Source organism: Rutidosis leptorrhynchoides, chromosome 7 (assembly GCF_046630445.1).
Source record: "Rutidosis leptorrhynchoides isolate AG116_Rl617_1_P2 chromosome 7, CSIRO_AGI_Rlap_v1, whole genome shotgun sequence".
Classification (NCBI taxonomy): domain Eukaryota; kingdom Viridiplantae; phylum Streptophyta; class Magnoliopsida; order Asterales; family Asteraceae; genus Rutidosis; species Rutidosis leptorrhynchoides.
Window position 1 is genome coordinate 188,450,733 of NC_092339.1, and position 17,209 is coordinate 188,467,941.

Genomic DNA, 17,209 nt, shown 5'->3' on the forward strand with positions numbered 1-17,209 from the left:
TTCCATCAATTTTAACCTATTATATATATATGTACTAGATTTATCGAGCCCGTGCGTTGCACGGAGACTCTTTCGAACACTTTATATAGTACATAGCCAACGTATATTAAATATCAATATTATAGAATAATTGTCATATATTGTTTTGTGTGTTGAAGTATTATCGTAAAAATCATACACATGATTAAAATTTGATATATATATATATATATATATATATATATATATATATATATATATATATATATATATATATATATATATATATATATATATATATATATATATATGTTAAAAAGTTTATTCATATCAAAACTTCAATTTCTTAATTGTCTACAGCACGAAAATAGATAAAAACAACGCTCTGTGTTACCTATAAAATAGGTATAGTAGAGTGTTCATAGAACCCGTTTAGTGTTGGTGTAATTTCCCACATACCAAGAAAAGAAGCAAAGCTCGTTTTTGCATCAGTAGAATATATCATATGTTCCATTTTGCGAGAGAGAACCTGAACGAACTCAAAATTAATAAGGTTCACATTAGTTCAAAGATATAGGTGACAATTTTAGCCCGTATATAATTAACAATGGGTCAACTTTAGGTAAAGATGTGAAGATGAATAAAGTAACTAATAAAATTAGCATCATGCAACTGTAATTTTTTTAAGATATTTCCCTAAATCCACTTTAAGCATTTTAGCAAATAATTAGCTTTGACACTGAATAACAGGTAAGTTTGTCATCGTACGCTTTCACTGTGAAACAATATTTGTTGTGGGTATATGTTGGTAGCTACCAAAGGTGGTTATATATTGTTGTTTGAGGAGATATTTTCCTGTGTTTTTGTTCCAGTGAATGTTCGTTCTCGACGCATTTTAGATTGTAAAGCTTTTTTGGGTACTTTGATTAGTATGCGTAAAACGAAGGTTTGCTTGTGTCTACAGGTGGATAACGTTCCCTAAGATGGTAATGTTGGCTAAAAATGAATCGATATATGTTGTACTTGTATGGTTCTAGTATGAATTTTCAAGGTTTTAAAGACAGTGGTGGACTGAAGTTTGTGAGGCTTACGCTGGAGGTGGAGCGAATGCCTGTCATCAGAGATAGTAGCGGTTCCGGTTTTTGTAGGGTTTCTGTTCATATCCAGTATTGGTTGTTATATACAGTATTGGTTGTTTAGCACACCTTATTTTGTACCTGAAATGCAGCACATTTATAAATATAAAACATAAAATGAAATTACAATTATGTAGTATGGAATAGTTATTTTCAGTAATACGTTGAGCTGAAGCTGGTATAAATATACAAATGAAATAACAATCAACTTTAGTAGTTCTCTGTGTGTGTGTATCTCATATACTTCTACTATAATAATCACTTAATTATACCGTCACGTGGCATAAGTTTCTTTTGAAATTGTGTCTTTAGTACATTATGAGCATTAATAGTCATGTTTTCTTCTATTAATAATGACTGCTAGTTTTGTAAAACTTTAAAACAAACATCATAATCAGGAATAAGTGATGACAAAACCCGTACAGGTGTAGTATTGGCTGTTTTGACAGACATGTGCCTTCTCCACTGATCGTAGTACGTTGAGTAGGAACCGAAGTGGTTATCGTAACATCAACACCTGGGAACAAACAGTTATATAATAACTGAAAACTAAAATTGTAGGAATCATATAAGAAAAAGTTAACAAACAAAAATGTAGTAAAAATAAGTAAACAACCCAGAAAATGGACCTTCATTTTTATCTCATTGACCACAATGGTAACTATATTATCTGCTTCATGAGCCGTCAGGCCTGGTTCAACAACAGGTGCTAGACTCCGAAACAACATCAGTGAAACCACCATGAAGCTAGTGGCTTAAACGATTACGATCTCTTAAATAGTTGCGTGACCTAGAACCGGAAACACCATACATAAAAGTCAAACCAAAATAATATACAGCAGATTAAAGAAAATCTTATTTGTAAAAAGTATCATGGAAGTTAACATTTTTTTGCTTTGTGAAGGAAAGAAGGCAACACTGCACTTGTAGGTGTGTGAAGCTTTTCAATTTGAGACAACAGGAGAGTTTATGCCATCCAATTTGTTCTTTGGCCTTATTAGTACCTTTGTTTGACTTCTTTCTTTATCTCATACATATCAAGGAGGACAAATAACTTTTCAGGTGATGTCTTGCTTCTTGCAGTAGCTTCACCAAAGCTAAGTGGCATCAAAACACTACTTGAAGTTGCTTCTACAATATATTGATCCATAAACGATTCTATTCCATTAAAAACTTAATCTGATACTTTTCATTCAGAAACAAATAGTAGTTTTGGCTACAATAAATGTCAACAATCTAACACAAGTGTTTTAATAACCGATAGAGTTGGATATTTGTTCTGATTCTTTAAAAAAAATGATTCAAAACCTCATAGTCTTGAGATTGTTCGGCTTTTTGTCCGAAGCTGACATTAACACCGTCCGTAAAAATACTACTACTTATGGGCAGAACTTTTTTGACTGCATGCAGGCCTACATATTAATACCAAAATCATTAAATTTGAACACTATTAAGAAAGATAATCATAAAGAAGTAGGAAAAAAATGCATAATGCACTTACAGAAAGAACCATAGAGCATAAGAAAGAACCAAATGCCACTTCACGACCAAATATAATCGAACAACGCGTCAAATATTCACACATTAATAGTATTGCAGGAGTCATAAAAACGCGACGAAAATCTGAGAAAGGAAATATCATGGACCACAGCCTCAAGAGAAACAACGTTTTCATAGAAGGCCAACATATTTTATCTACATAAAAAGAAAAAAAAAAGTAAATTAAATATAATACTTATACTATTTTGTTAAGGCTTGAGGTATTAATATGAGTATCCTACAGCAAAGACGTTAAAGCTCAGAAATGTATTTGTCTAATGGTGTAGTAATTACCTAATATGGAAGACAATTACAATAAATCAATATGCTTTCGCACTTAGAATGTATCTTCAGCAGGCCAATTATACAGTTATACTCATATTAAGTGCATGACAGTTTTAACCGATGGTTACTCAGCTAAAGTGCAATATGACAGTTTTAAGAAACGATTTTTGCTAAATCAAATATTCCAAATACTTCTGAATACAATAAAAACAGCTGTCTTCAGGACCTACTACTAAGCTATGCAATTACATATATATTAGTGGCATATAGGGTCTAAACTTTAAGCGTGTCTCAAGCCATTGACAGAATCTGAAGACATATATTGCTTTGAAAGGCCTTGGACAAAAGTGGGAATGCACATGCTAAGATGGATATCATCTAAAAGAATAAAACACAAAGAAAGCACAAAGCATAATTATATATCATACCTATAATCTGCCAAATGCAAAAACATCAAATCAGCAAGTGTGTAAATTGAATGCGCTTGACATGCTCCTTTAATCTCTCGAAATCTGCATACCATGAACCTACAATAAATGCCAACAATTAGATAGTAACAGACACAATTAAATAAATGATATATTATACATGAATATTAAACAACATAATATTTGGACTAAATTAAGCGTCTAGGAGTATTGATTATTACTTCATTAACTCAGTTCATAACATAAAGAATAGGACAACCAATTTTTCAGATTCATTTCATACCTTTAAATTCGATTGAATAGACCACCTTGATCCAGAAAAAGCAAAATTAAAACTTGCTATCATCATCTTATGTAATATATCACAATAACAAAAGTAAAAGCATCTAAGATAACTGAACTTCATTTTTGCTATTTCCCAAAAAAAATCCCAATATACGAATACTAATTGGCTAACAAAAATTTGCACAAAGTCAAGAAATTTTTAGTATGTGATTTATGAGTACCATTAGCAACCCATCTTTACAGAGTCCAATAGTAACCCATACCAATCTAAAAGTGTATATGAAGTGAATAAACTGAAGCGTACCATACCCGTTGGTACCACTCGTACCAAACCCGTTGGTACCACCCATACCAAACCCGTCTCATAGAAATTTACAAATTCACATAAAGAGTGATGATTTGACCTGGATTAAATGAACTGAAATATGCATTGAAGTGGCATTTGTGTTAGAGTTCTTTCATGAAGTTCCTGGAACACGAGATGTGGGCATACATTTTAAATGAAGTATGTAAACTCACCTAATGATTTTAATGCCAATCTAATACCAAAAATCAATAAGTAAATTGACCCATACCAATCTTAATTCCATAAGCATTTGCTCAAATACCAATACTCAAAAGATAGGAAAACAAACACATTTGAAAGTCATTTCTCAGCTGTCACTTAATATTTTATATATTTGAAGACTATTAGACAACTACTTGTATTGTAATATAGCATTGTAATCATAGTTTAGGGATTGTTAATGTAAGTATACCTTCTATAAATAGAAGGTCTCATGTACTGGTATAACACACAAATACAAGAACACAGTTCTTTCTTTCTCTCTTTATCTCTTACAGTTAATATGGTATCAAGAGCTGTAAAGGCCTAAGTCCGGCAACAATTCCGGCAGCAAAGCTATTTTCCGGCAACAATTCCGGCCAAAAAAAAAAAAAAAAAAAAAAAACTGACCTTAAAAACTCGTAGTATGCTCTGTGGTTGCAGCCTTGCCTGAACCTTCACATCAGAAACGAGGCTTTCGGGTCATAACACCCAACCCGTCATCACACAAACCCACCGCCATTATCTTCAGTGAAGAAAATGTAACTGAAGATCAACTACCTCAAATCAGCGAAAATTACAAACTACACTAAGTTCGAAATTATAATCCGAATCAAAACCAAAATTTTCAGCCTCAAAGAACACCAAAAGTAGCCGGATATTTTCCGATCCTTTTTAGATCTAGCCCGATCCAGCTTAAATCAGGGAAATCGGCCAACACCATTAGCTTCGGAATCAAATTCCGACCTAACCCTGAATTTTTTAGATTTTTTTTTTCACTGTTCATCTCCGGCGGACTGTTCATCGCCGCCGTCAGCCACTGTTCACCGCCGATTTCTTTTTTTTTTTTTTTTGGTTCTGTTTTGGAAAGAACGGGAGTAAAAGAAAAATAACCCACTGAAGTTTAACTTCATTCTCTTTTATATTACCTCCCGTACTTATCTTCTCTATTCTATATTTTATTTTTATTTTTATTTATTTTCTTTTCAAAAAAAAAGAGTAAAAACAAAAACAAAAAAAACGCAAAAAAAAGCAAAAAAAAAATAAAAGCGCAAAAAAAAAAAAAAACAGATACGGAAAAAAAAAAAAACAAACGAGTTACTATATCATTTTCTCTATTTTTGAAAATGGCACTATTAGCTACATTTACTCCAGCAGAGAAAACCGCACACAACTCTCACAAATTTGGTTTCACCTTATCTCCCACGAACTATGGTTACTGGAAGACAATGGTTCAACCGTTCTTCGTCACCAATAAATTGTTTGACTATATTGATGGCACAATCCCTTGTCCACCTAAGAATGTCCCATCATCGGTCCAATCACCAGAAAAAGATGAAGAAACACAGTCTCAACCACAAAACCCCAATTACATTAATTGGGTCTCTAATGATGCTCATATACGAATGCTTCTCATTTCTACCATATCCGAAGCATCATTTCAACATGTTCAAGGACTAACGTCTCGTGATCTCTGGTTGTCCCTTGAGCGTGCCTACGCTCCTCACACTTCCTCTCGGGAATACACTTTAAAAACCCAGCTTCTCCGACTACAGATGAAGCCAGATGAAACAACCGCAGACTACCTAACTAGGACTCAAGAATACGATGTTGCGCTCGCTAACATAGGCGAAAAGATGAAAGAAAAAGATTTGGTGATGCTAGTTATATCAGGACTACGAGAGGAATACAACGGTTTAAAATCAAGCCTTCTGGGCCGCGAAAAGCCTCCTACCTTTGTAGACCTTCATGGTCTGCTATCAGACCACGACTACATGATCAAGAAATCTGTACCTGACATTCCTTCAGCTCAAGCATTCACGACTAGCACACAAAGTCGCAATTCAACAGCGCCTAATAATGTCTTGCCCGCTTCACAAACAGATCAGCTTCAAGCGGCTTTTATCTCAACTTGGACTCCAAGCTCAACCTGCCCATACACCGGCTGCACAAGCCATGTACACTAACCGATCTGGCAATAACCGTGGTCGTGGACGTGATTACAGAAGTGGACGAGGCAACTATAACAACAGAAATCAAGCAGGTAATCGAAATTCATTTAACTGGGCTTCTAATCAAAACACAGTTTTTGGCACATGCAACAGGTGTGGGATTGGGCACATCCCATCTCAATGCCCTAATCGTTACCCTGCTACTATGAGACGACAGTCACCTTCAGCCAACTTTACAGACTATCGCTCCCAAGCGTCAACCTCTTGGATCCCAGACACAGGCTCTAGTCACCATGTTGCTCCAGACCTATCCAACTTTGGCAACTCCGAGGTCTACTACGGTGAGGACAATCTTCATGTTGGCAATGGTAAGGGTTTACCCATTTTACACGTTGGTTCCTCACAATTTTCGTCTCCAAACAAAACCTTTTCCCTTAAAGACATACTTCATGTTCCTGAAATAAAACATAAATTACTTTCTGTACAAAAGTTTTGTCTCGATAACAATGTGTATTTTGAATTTCACTCAACTTTCTTTGCTGTGAAGGACAAGATTACACACACTACCCTCCTCACGGGTCCAAGTAATGGTGGTCTTTACTCCTTCCATCTTCCCCAGTCTTCACCAGTTCACAAAATAGCATTCTCCACTACCCGTGCATCTTCAATTACATGGCATCAAAGACTCGGACATCCACAATTGTTGAAGTCCATGTTATCTAAATATCATTTGCCTTTACAAAATAAGTTTACAACCACCTTTTGTGATTCATGTAATGTTGGAAAATCCTCTAAACTTCATCTATTACCATCTACTTATAAAAGTTCGCACATTTTGGATTTAGTCTTTTGTGATGTATAGGGACCTGCGCCTGTTACCTCCTATGATGGTCACAAATACTTTTTGTTGTGTGTTGATCACTTTTCACGATTTATGTGGTTTTTCCCATTAAAACTCAAATCTGATGTTTATGCCACCTTTAAGCAATTTGTGGCAATGGTTGAACGACAATTTCAGACCAAACTCAAATCTGTCCAAACTGATTGGGGAGGTGAATTTAGAAATCTCCATCAATTCTTTTCTCCATTAGGCATCAATCATCGTCTTTCCTGTCCTCATACAAGTGAACAAAATGGTTTAGTTGAAAGACGACATCGTCATGTTGTTGAAACCGGTCTTACTCTACTCGCTCAATCACATGTACCACAACGTTTTTGGCATTTTGCTTTTGGAACTGCAGTATACCTTATCAATCGAATGCCATCTCGAACAAACTCAGCCACCTCACCTTTTGAACATGTGTTCAAACATAAACCTGATTTTTCATTTCTTCGAGTTTTTGGGTGCCAATGCTACCCTCATCTTCGTTCATACAACCAACACAAAATGGATTTTCGATCTACACCTTGTGTATTTCTTGGTTACAGTACTGCCCATCATGGTTATCGATGTTTCGACCCAAAGTCGGATCATATTTATATAGCCCGTCATGTTCGATTCAACGAGCAATCTTTTCCTTTTAAACAATCTGTTACAACCATTTCTACACATCCAGTCAATCCCTACATCTCTAAATATCCAAATCCTACCTCATAAACTAAAGATTCACCTTCCACAGTTCCTAAAACACATTCTGTCCCACCAGAACCACAAAATACCACCACTACACCGCTTGAACATGGCACGATCAAACCACCTATCATTCAAACATATCATCGACGCTCCAAAACCTCCTCATCATCACCTAAACAAAGTCACAACCAACTACCTCAGACTACTGCTACTACTACCACCACTTCCACAAACACTGAGCCACCTCCTCGTTCTCGACCAGCCAATCTTCGCCCTAATCCTAAACAAATCCACCAACATAAGGCTACCTCCTATCATACAAGAGGTCCCTCGTCCGATACTGAACCAGCAAACTTTACCATTGCTAACAAAGATCCTCACTGGCGTAAAGCCATGACTGAAGAGTATTCAGCGTTGGTGCGGAATGGTACTTGGTCACTAGTACCTCGTGTTCCAAATTCTAATGTGGTTGATTGCAAGTGGGTATACAAATTAAAACGGGATCAAACAGGGGCAGTACAACGCTACAAAGCACGTTTAGTTGCTAAAGGGTTTCGACAACAACCAGGCATCGACTATCAGGAAACATTTAGCCCCGTTGTAAAATCAACAACCATTCGTGTGGTTCTCTCCTTGGCTGTGTCTCAGAAATGGTCCCTCAGGCAACTTGATGTACAAAATGCCTTTTTACATGGTGATCTTCACGAAACAGTTTATCTACAACAACCACTGGGATTCGTCAATTCAGCTACACCAAATCATGTGTACCTCCTTCACAAAGCCTTATATGGATTAAAGCAAGCACCTAGAGCATGGTTTCATCGACTCTCGACAGCACTTCATTCTCTTGGATTTCATGGGTCGAAAACGGATACTTCCTTATTCATCTACTCTAAAGGGAACACTCTTCTATATATGCTTGTGTATGTTGATGACATTATTTTAACAGGGAACGATACAAAAGAAATAGATAGGGTGGTACAAAGTCTAAGCCGCTCATTTGCTGTTAAAGACATGGGTAACTTATCTTATTTTCTAGGGATTGAAGTCACAAGGAATGGTAATGACATGATTCTATCACAACGCAAATACATCCATGAACTTTTGGAACGCGCCGACTTATCTAATGCTAAACCAGTTTCATCTCCGATGACAACCAACGCCAAACTTGCTCTTGGTGATAGTGCAACATTTGACAACCCTGTTCAATACCGTCAAATTGTAGGTGCCCTTCAATACGTTACATTGTCTCGACCGGACATCACTTTCGCAGTCAACAAAGTCTGTCAGTACATGCATTGTCCCACGATAAATCATTGGTCAGCAGTTAAACGAATTCTCCGTTACTTACAAGGCACTGCCAATTATGGTTTACGATTTATGCACAACTCCGGAACAGTGCTTCATGCCTATACTGATTCAGCATACAACTCACTGACTAGCTTCTCTGATGCTGACTGGGCAGGTTGTCCAGATGACCGTCGATCCACGGGAGGATATGCTATATATCTTGGTTCAAACCTAGTCTCATGGTCAGCTCGAAAACAAAAGACTGTCTCTCGATCCTCAACAGAATCTGAATACAAGGCCCTAGCTGACACGGTTGCAGAAGTAACATGGCTTCAAGATTTATTACGTGAACTTCGTGTTCCTGTTAAATCGGTTCCTACCTTATGGTGTGATAACCTTGGCGCTACATATCTCTCAGCTAACCCAGTCTTTCATGCACGTACAAAACATGTAGAAGTTGATTTTCACTTTGTTCGAGAAAGAGTTGCTCAACAAAAACTTTCAGTTCAGTTTATAACTACTGATGATCAGATTGCTGATATCTTCACCAAGCCATTGTCCACACCAAGATTTCTCCAGTTACGATCCAAGCTACAGGTTGTTACCCGACCTTAGCTTGCGGGGGAATATTAGACAACTACTTGTATTGTAATATAGCATTGTAATCATAGTTTAGGAATTGTTAATGTAAGTATACCTTCTATAAATAGAAGGTCTCATGTACTGGTATAACACACAAATACAAGAACACAGTTCTTTCTTTCTCTCTTTATCTCTTACAGTTAATAAAACAAATAGTTTATTAGATTAAGGAAACGGAACAAAAAAAGAGTGAAGAAAAACATTATAGTGTTAATTAGCATGGTAGGGTTTCAAATTTATAAACAATATATAACTTACATGAGCCTCTAAAAGAATAATGACTCACATCCAAAAACCATCAAAACCACAGCGGAAAACAGTGACAACGGGTACTAACTGTAATGCTACCATAATCTGCATCATAACGGATGAAAAAAGTGAATCAATCTATGGAAATCCAAATTATTTATTATTTATACTAATCATAACAAACGAATAAATCTTAAATCTAATAGGGTAGAAGGGTGAAATCAACCGAATAAAACTTAATTGTAAAAAAACTTTGCCTCATTCTGGAAAGAAATTAATAAGGAACATACTTTCAAGTACATCAGCATATTCAATATCATATCATATAGAACATTTAAAAGTAACCCATAATTGATGAGCCCAAATTCTCAGTATTATTCATTGTTCATGTGACTTAAAGAAAGAAAGTAGATTTTTTAAGCTTATACAGAAAAGCCTTCTAGATGTAGGCGTTCAGACACTGCAATAGAACGCTTAGAAATTAAAAATTAGTTATAAACCTTATGAAAGTTCCTTGTATAGAAGAAACAACATGCAAGCTCACCATTCAAGCTCACCATGAAGTCTTCCTGACAAGCGCCTTGACCAGCACCACTCGAACATTCAGGTTTAGTCTGCCACTTGATTCAGATAGTAACAACTGCTGATTTTAAGGTTTAAAGTCGATATAGCCTGCTGAAACGGCCTCTAAGTCTCTGATTTCCAGTCCACGTATAATAGCACAATCACAATAAACAATAAAAATAAAGATGAAAGTTAAAAAATCAGATTCTTAACACAAATTTTACTTTATATTATCCTAAAAATATCGTAAAATACATTAGTTATTCAATATAAACCCAATACTATATGTGATGAAGAAAATTCAATCAATAAAAATAAAAAATCCTAATACTTCAACTGATATTTATAAATTTTAAAATTCGTTGAGTATTGTTGATCATTATCGCGTGGCATCAAATCCTATGAAAAGAGACCTAATAAATATCGACGGTAATTAAAAAATGAAAAAATCAATTAAAACATGTGTACAAACCTCAATTGATAATTCAGCAGTAGGTCATCAGTCATCTTCAGTATACATCTACAATTGACAAAGTCAAGGAACACATTGAGCACCAAATGAGATGCTATATACCATAATTTCAGTTAGGATTGAATAATTACTTACTTGATTCCTGAAGTATGATTCAAATTCGACTTAATTCCTTATGCTACCAAAAAGAAATTGCATTAACCAAATCAAATGGTGTTCGCCGTCAGTCGACTTGAATCTGCTACTGTGAAAAAACCATAAAATTTATAATTCACAACAAAACAGAAATCAGATGTATTAACAAACAATTAATTATCAATTAACAAACAAAATACTCATTGCTATCATCATCTTTTTTTTTTTGAGAGGCAAGCTTGCATCAGTCCGGACCGAAGCCTAGTCATCATTTGCACATACACGCGCTTTCGGGCAGGAAACCCGAACCACACTCTGAGGATCCGACCCTTAAACCATCCCGAGGGGCAGGCGGGCCGGATCTTAGTCCCGGAGCGGGTCGGTAAAACCTTCCCTTTGGGCCACCTTCAAGGAATAATGTTTCAATTCCTAGAGCGGGTGACGAGGTTCGAACCCGAGACCTCTAGCCATGCGAGTACACAAGTGTAACCGCGGTACCATTGAAGCAATGCTTCGTTGGTCATTGCTATCATCATCTAAGTCGTAATCACCAGTTGAAAACAATCGATTGTCTTAATCACCAGCGAAAACAATCGATTGTCGTAATCACGTTTTCTGAAACAAATTAGCAACAAAAAATAGATGAATCGAAAGCAGCAAATGAAAAAAAAAAAAAAAAAAAAAAATAGGGCCCTAACCTTTCAGACTCGTCAATTGCTTCAGACAGCGAAAATCAAATGATTAACCATAAAAAATAGCGGTGTCAGGTTGAATACCCTCTGATTGATTGCGATTCATAGATCGGCCTGTTATGTTATCTCAATTATGAGGCTGGATCTTAAACACTGTATTTTTTTTTTTTTTCTCTTCGTTGCCCTAATTGAGGGTACGATGAAGCAGGAAGAAGTAGATTTTACGCTACTGTGTTTGAATTGTAAAGGAAACTCTAGAAACGGAGATGAGTTTATTTGAAGGTGGATTAGTAATTTTTTTTTTTTTGAGAAACTAATTATGCGAGATCTTAATTTCATGCCTAAACCACCCAATTAATTTGATTTTGAATTCAAATTGTGTTTTAGCGGGCTTCCAAGTCATCATACAACAAAAAATCTGATCAATGAAATATTGACACGTGGACTCGAAAAAGGTGGGGCTGACACGTAGGACCTATTCCCTTAATTTATAATATTGTACTAGATTTAAGAGCCCGTGCGTTGTACGGCAACTCAAAAATATAGTATTCTGATATGTGTCAACCTTAGCATATTTAGCAAACTCACAAGAACTTCACCATTTTAAATTACATAATTTAAACCTGAATTGTGACTGTATATATTACGTATTAAAAGAATGCTCAGCCACATCATACCCATATTACCACCCATTTCCAATTTACATCAACCTTGAGTAAATGCTGTTAAAAAAAAAAGCAACCTTGAGTAAATAAATGTGACCAGTCAACTAGAAATGTAAATTTTGTCTTCGATTTTCCAATCTTTAATTCCCAATAAGAAATTCAAAATACAAAGCCAAGACAAAATATAAAAGAAAACAAAAGATGGAAAACTCAGTGGGTTGCAACCAAATTAAAAAATACAAACCTAAATCAAAAAAATTCATGCTTACTTAATCATAGTTGTTAATTGTTACAACCAAATTAAACAGGTACATGTATTGAGTGAAAGGTAAGTTACAAAAAGCATAATTAAATTAGAAAAAAAAAAAAAAACAACCCAGTTATTTATGGAACGTATACAATAACATTCCTATTCATATGTAAATGTTGGAAAATAATACATGAATAATTTCAATCGCAGCGTACTATAATATAGAATAGAATAGAATTTAACTGAATGATCGACGTACCCGAAAACAATTGTCAAACGATCTTGAAAATATGCAATTCAATTACCATGGAAGTGCTCCTCGCTTAAAAGATGAGAAAACCGCTTGAGTTGTGAATTATCAGATTCGGAAAGAACACTGCAGGAATCAATCAGAAATATTTGTTGTTGAAGTTTAAGCCCATATCGATCTTATTTAGGAAATGTAAAGAATATGAGAATAACAGGAGTTATGAATTGACAAATGTTTAGGAACCGAACAATGGAAGAATACAAGAGGTCTTGACCGTATACTCTATGTTCTAAGTATCATCAAGCCCTCAGCAGTAGACAATTCAGCTTTTAAAAACGACTTTAATATATATGTAAATTATATTAGAATCTAATCATTGGATATTAGATGTATTAGATATCAATATATAAAATCGATATAGAAGTCCACTGGTTCAAACATTGAAGTAGACAAAATTGAAAGCAAGTTACACCTTTGGCCTCTGGATTTGGTATACAGTAAGCATTATTGTTGGTTGGAGGGATTCTATTAGAATATCTGCCATTTAAAGATTTGATATGCAAAGAATCTCAAGTAACATTTGAAGTGTTCGACGAATCCAGAGGATACTTTCTATTAGTTGTTCCGGAGAAGAGCAAAAGATCACATCTTCATGTAGTTCGGACAAAAAAAAAGATAAATACAATTAGTATAGTCAGAAATATGACTAATAATTAAGAACACAAGACCATAAAAACAAAAAGTTCCACACATGTAATCCATAAATGTATATGCCATTAACAACCCACAATGGATCAGAATGCATATAGAAAAATAAACTTAAAGAGCAAAATAATAAACAACAATTAAGATAACGTAGACCAGTGAGTTGTTAAGAAAAGCTCCAAATGTACAGCTCAAGCCTGCAAACAATACAAAGAGACAAATCAATTTACCTAAACAGATCCACAAAACCATCTTTGCTGAGCCCATGGCGAGGCCATACTAAGAAGCATTAGATACAGTATATTATAAAGTTGTTGAAGCAACGTGAGTCAATTTTGTGACGATGTAAGTCATAGACGTGAATGGGTACAGAGGTCCTTCAGATCCCACGCATGCCCGAAACGGTAAGAATGACGACCGTTTGTGAGGAGACATCTTTCAACTTTGACATGGTGAAACGAATGGAATAATCCATCCCAATAAGTACCGGAAGAGAACTACTTATGGTCCAGAAGTAGGTGGAAATTTCGACCCATTTACTTATAAACTGGACAACTTAGGTTGTGTTTTTTGTCAGAAATGGGTCAAATTTTAACGCTTGACTTAAGGGAGCAATGCCAAAAAACGAACCAAAAAACTCGAACTTTCATAGTATGTACTTTCTACCAGTAACATTTTAGCTAATTGAGAGCTCTCATCCAGCTGAGGTCATCTTCTCAAACAACCACATAATGTTATGTACATTGTATCCTTCCACTCTATAAGCTTCCAGCCATCTGTATCGACTCTATATTGTCAGTAACAAAAGCCTGCATCTTTATTCTTTAACTTTAAACGAAGAGCTACTTCATTTACATAACAATATACGTTTTCGAATACTATTTTATAGAGCTGTAGTGCAACGCAAATACTGATTGTTATAACAGTTTTATAGGAATTAGTTAAAACAGTTGTAACGTCAAGCGTCTAATTATGAAAACAATTGTTATTTGCATAAACGTGGGATATCGCAAATGATGAAATATAGGAAACTACAAACACACATACATGCATACATATCAAACATCAATGAAACTACATAATATTTGAGATGTTTGATTAGCATTTGGTCCCTTCAATAGATAAAAGTTACAAAAGAAATCATTATCTTCACCATATAAATAAATCACCATAAAGTCCCCAAACTATAGTACCCCATTAAACTGTATGCCCAATCCAAAACCATATTAACCCCTCGGATAATGATTTCAAAGCAAGTAAATAAGCTAATTGGTTAATCAAATTACAAAATTAAGTACACTTAAGTTTAGAATATATCTATCTGTTTACATACATTAACTTATACATACATACATATAATAGGCACACAGTCATATCTTTGAAAGCATTACCTTCAATTCGCTTTTGAGAAAAGGATAACAAAAAGTATGTTGAGAAGCAGTTGGATACAAAATAAGCTTTGCGTTTTCTAATTCTCGCGTTCTCTTATATCTTCAGCAAAAGTACGCCACCAGAAGCTTCTAAAGTCATTTCTAGAGATTTCCATAAACACAATACTAACGTTTAAAGATTGAACAGTGTGACTGAGAAAAAGAAAAGAAAAAACTATATTTATACAGACATTAATACAATATATAAACATGCTTACCATCATCAGTTATATACGATTCATCTTCAAAAAATCATACAACTGACCAAATACATAAGAAGAAATCATAAATCACAATTCTTAAAAATAAAACAATAATAATAAAATTAATAAAATAACATAAACAATTAATAAGCACCTCTCAAATTACCTTTCAACATCAAAAACTTCATAAGGAAGAAGCAACTTAAACATTTACTTTAAAAAAAAAAAACATAAACAAACAATTAGGCCGTTGTTAATTCTATTGGAGGTAATATGTACGAGTAATAACTGATGACCAACTAACAATTAAATCTTTCATAACCAAAAAAATTAAACCATTGCTATCGATTCAAATTAATAGTGGCAATTGATGGCTCTGTTACCTGCATTTGTTTCCGCTTACCCTCTTTAATTGGGCAATATCCAAGTTGCCTCAGTTTCCAAATTTTTCCCGTTAATCAAGCACACATCACGTTCCTAAAACCTAAATCAAACTCAATAAAGGGATCAAATAATAAAATGAATCAAACACTCGAAACCGCAATGTCTTATATAGTGTGAAATTATGTAAAATAATAAAATTAAAACATACCGTAGGTTGAAACATGGAGATTGCAAGGGAAGTAAAGCGGCACCGATGGCGGTAGTAGCAAAGACGGCAGATTTAGCAGCAGCGCCGGTGGTCGGCTTCCTGATAACTCCTCAAACCACCTAATTTTGTTCAGATTATGATAATTCTTTTTTTATAGAAACAATTGAGGGGATAATGAAAGGTGAAAGAATAGATAGAATAATTTGACAGTGTTTAGTCTTATATCTACCTTTAGTGACCTGGTTCTTGACTGTAGACTACTAATAAGTATATAGAGGGAATATGAGAGAAGTATGTGTTTTTTTTATATATCATTAGAAGTGTGCACATAACACATATATATATACTCAAAAAATCTACTGTACAATATCTATAATAATAATAAAATTAGCATCCACAATTGACTTTTATAACACTCCCCCTTGGATGACAATTTTATTAGAGAATAACTAGTACTGCCTCGTTAAAAACCTTGCTAAATAAAACCCATTGGGATAAAACTTTAGCTAAGAAAAAAAGAGTGCAGCATAGAGTTGACTCTCCCTCAAGTAGGAAACGCCTGAATTGTTACATCTTCTGAACATGCCTCATGCCAATATTATGAACGTGTGTTTTGAAAATAGCAGTTGGAAGTGCTTTGGTGAAAAGGTCAGCAGAGTTTTTGCTGGACTGAACATATCTCATTTTAATCTGGTTGTCCTTAATGAGATTTTGAGTGTATGAGAAAAATCTAGGAGGTATGTGTTTTGTTCGGTCACTTTTGATATACCCTTCTTTCATCTGTGCTATGCAAGCTACATTATCTTCATAGATAGTTGTTGGACTTTTATCGCATCCTAGTCCACAAGAATCAGTAATGAGTTGTGTCATTGATCTCAACCAATAACCTTCCCGAGTAGCTTCATGTAATGCAATCACTTCGGCATTATATGATGATGTTGCAACAAGTGTTTGTTTTTGAGAACGCCATGATATTGCGGTACCTCCATTTAGGAATACATATCCATTTTGAGATTTAGCTTTATGTGGATCGGATAAATAACCTACATCTGCATAACCAACCAAATCTTGTTTCGATTCGTTAGAATAAAATAATCCTAAATCAGTAGTTCCTCGAAGGTATCGAAATATGTGTTTGATCCCATTCCAGTGTCTTTTGGTAGGAGCTGTGATGACCCGGGAATTTCCGACCAAATTTAAACTTTAATCTTTATATGTTTTCGACACGATAAGCAAAATTTGTAATGTTGGGTCTCGAAGGTTGTGAAATCTGTATTCCTGTAATCAATTACCCTTTGACTATTCCTGACGATTCACGAACAATTGTACGTAATTAAAAATGTAAAATA

At 34.9% G+C, this 17,209-nt stretch overlaps 1 long non-coding RNA gene across 16 annotated transcripts; it reads right to left on the reverse strand.

Moving 5' to 3' along the window:
• Positions 1 to 289: 289 nt before the first annotated feature.
• Positions 290 to 16,033, reverse strand: LOC139856949 (uncharacterized). 16 transcript variants are annotated; one of them, XR_011762244.1, is made up of 22 exons: positions 15,904 to 16,033; positions 15,652 to 15,752; positions 15,435 to 15,481; positions 15,284 to 15,325; positions 15,027 to 15,167; positions 14,295 to 14,411; positions 13,403 to 13,832; positions 12,940 to 13,056; positions 11,074 to 11,182; positions 10,939 to 10,986; positions 10,447 to 10,597; positions 9,940 to 10,007; positions 4,057 to 4,121; positions 3,651 to 3,675; positions 3,368 to 3,466; positions 2,617 to 2,810; positions 2,424 to 2,527; positions 2,001 to 2,246; positions 1,745 to 1,905; positions 1,539 to 1,632; positions 1,071 to 1,196; positions 290 to 508 (listed from the first exon to the last, which is right to left on the reverse strand). It is a non-coding gene; the product is annotated as an uncharacterized lncRNA (long non-coding RNA). The 16 variants fall into 16 exon arrangements; XR_011762250.1 differs by adding an exon at positions 4,228 to 4,265 and having other exon boundaries at positions 9,912 to 10,007; positions 15,652 to 16,024; XR_011762245.1 differs by adding an exon at positions 11,772 to 11,879 and having other exon boundaries at positions 11,074 to 11,179; positions 15,652 to 16,024.
• Between the last annotated feature and the right edge of the window lie 1,176 nt (positions 16,034 to 17,209).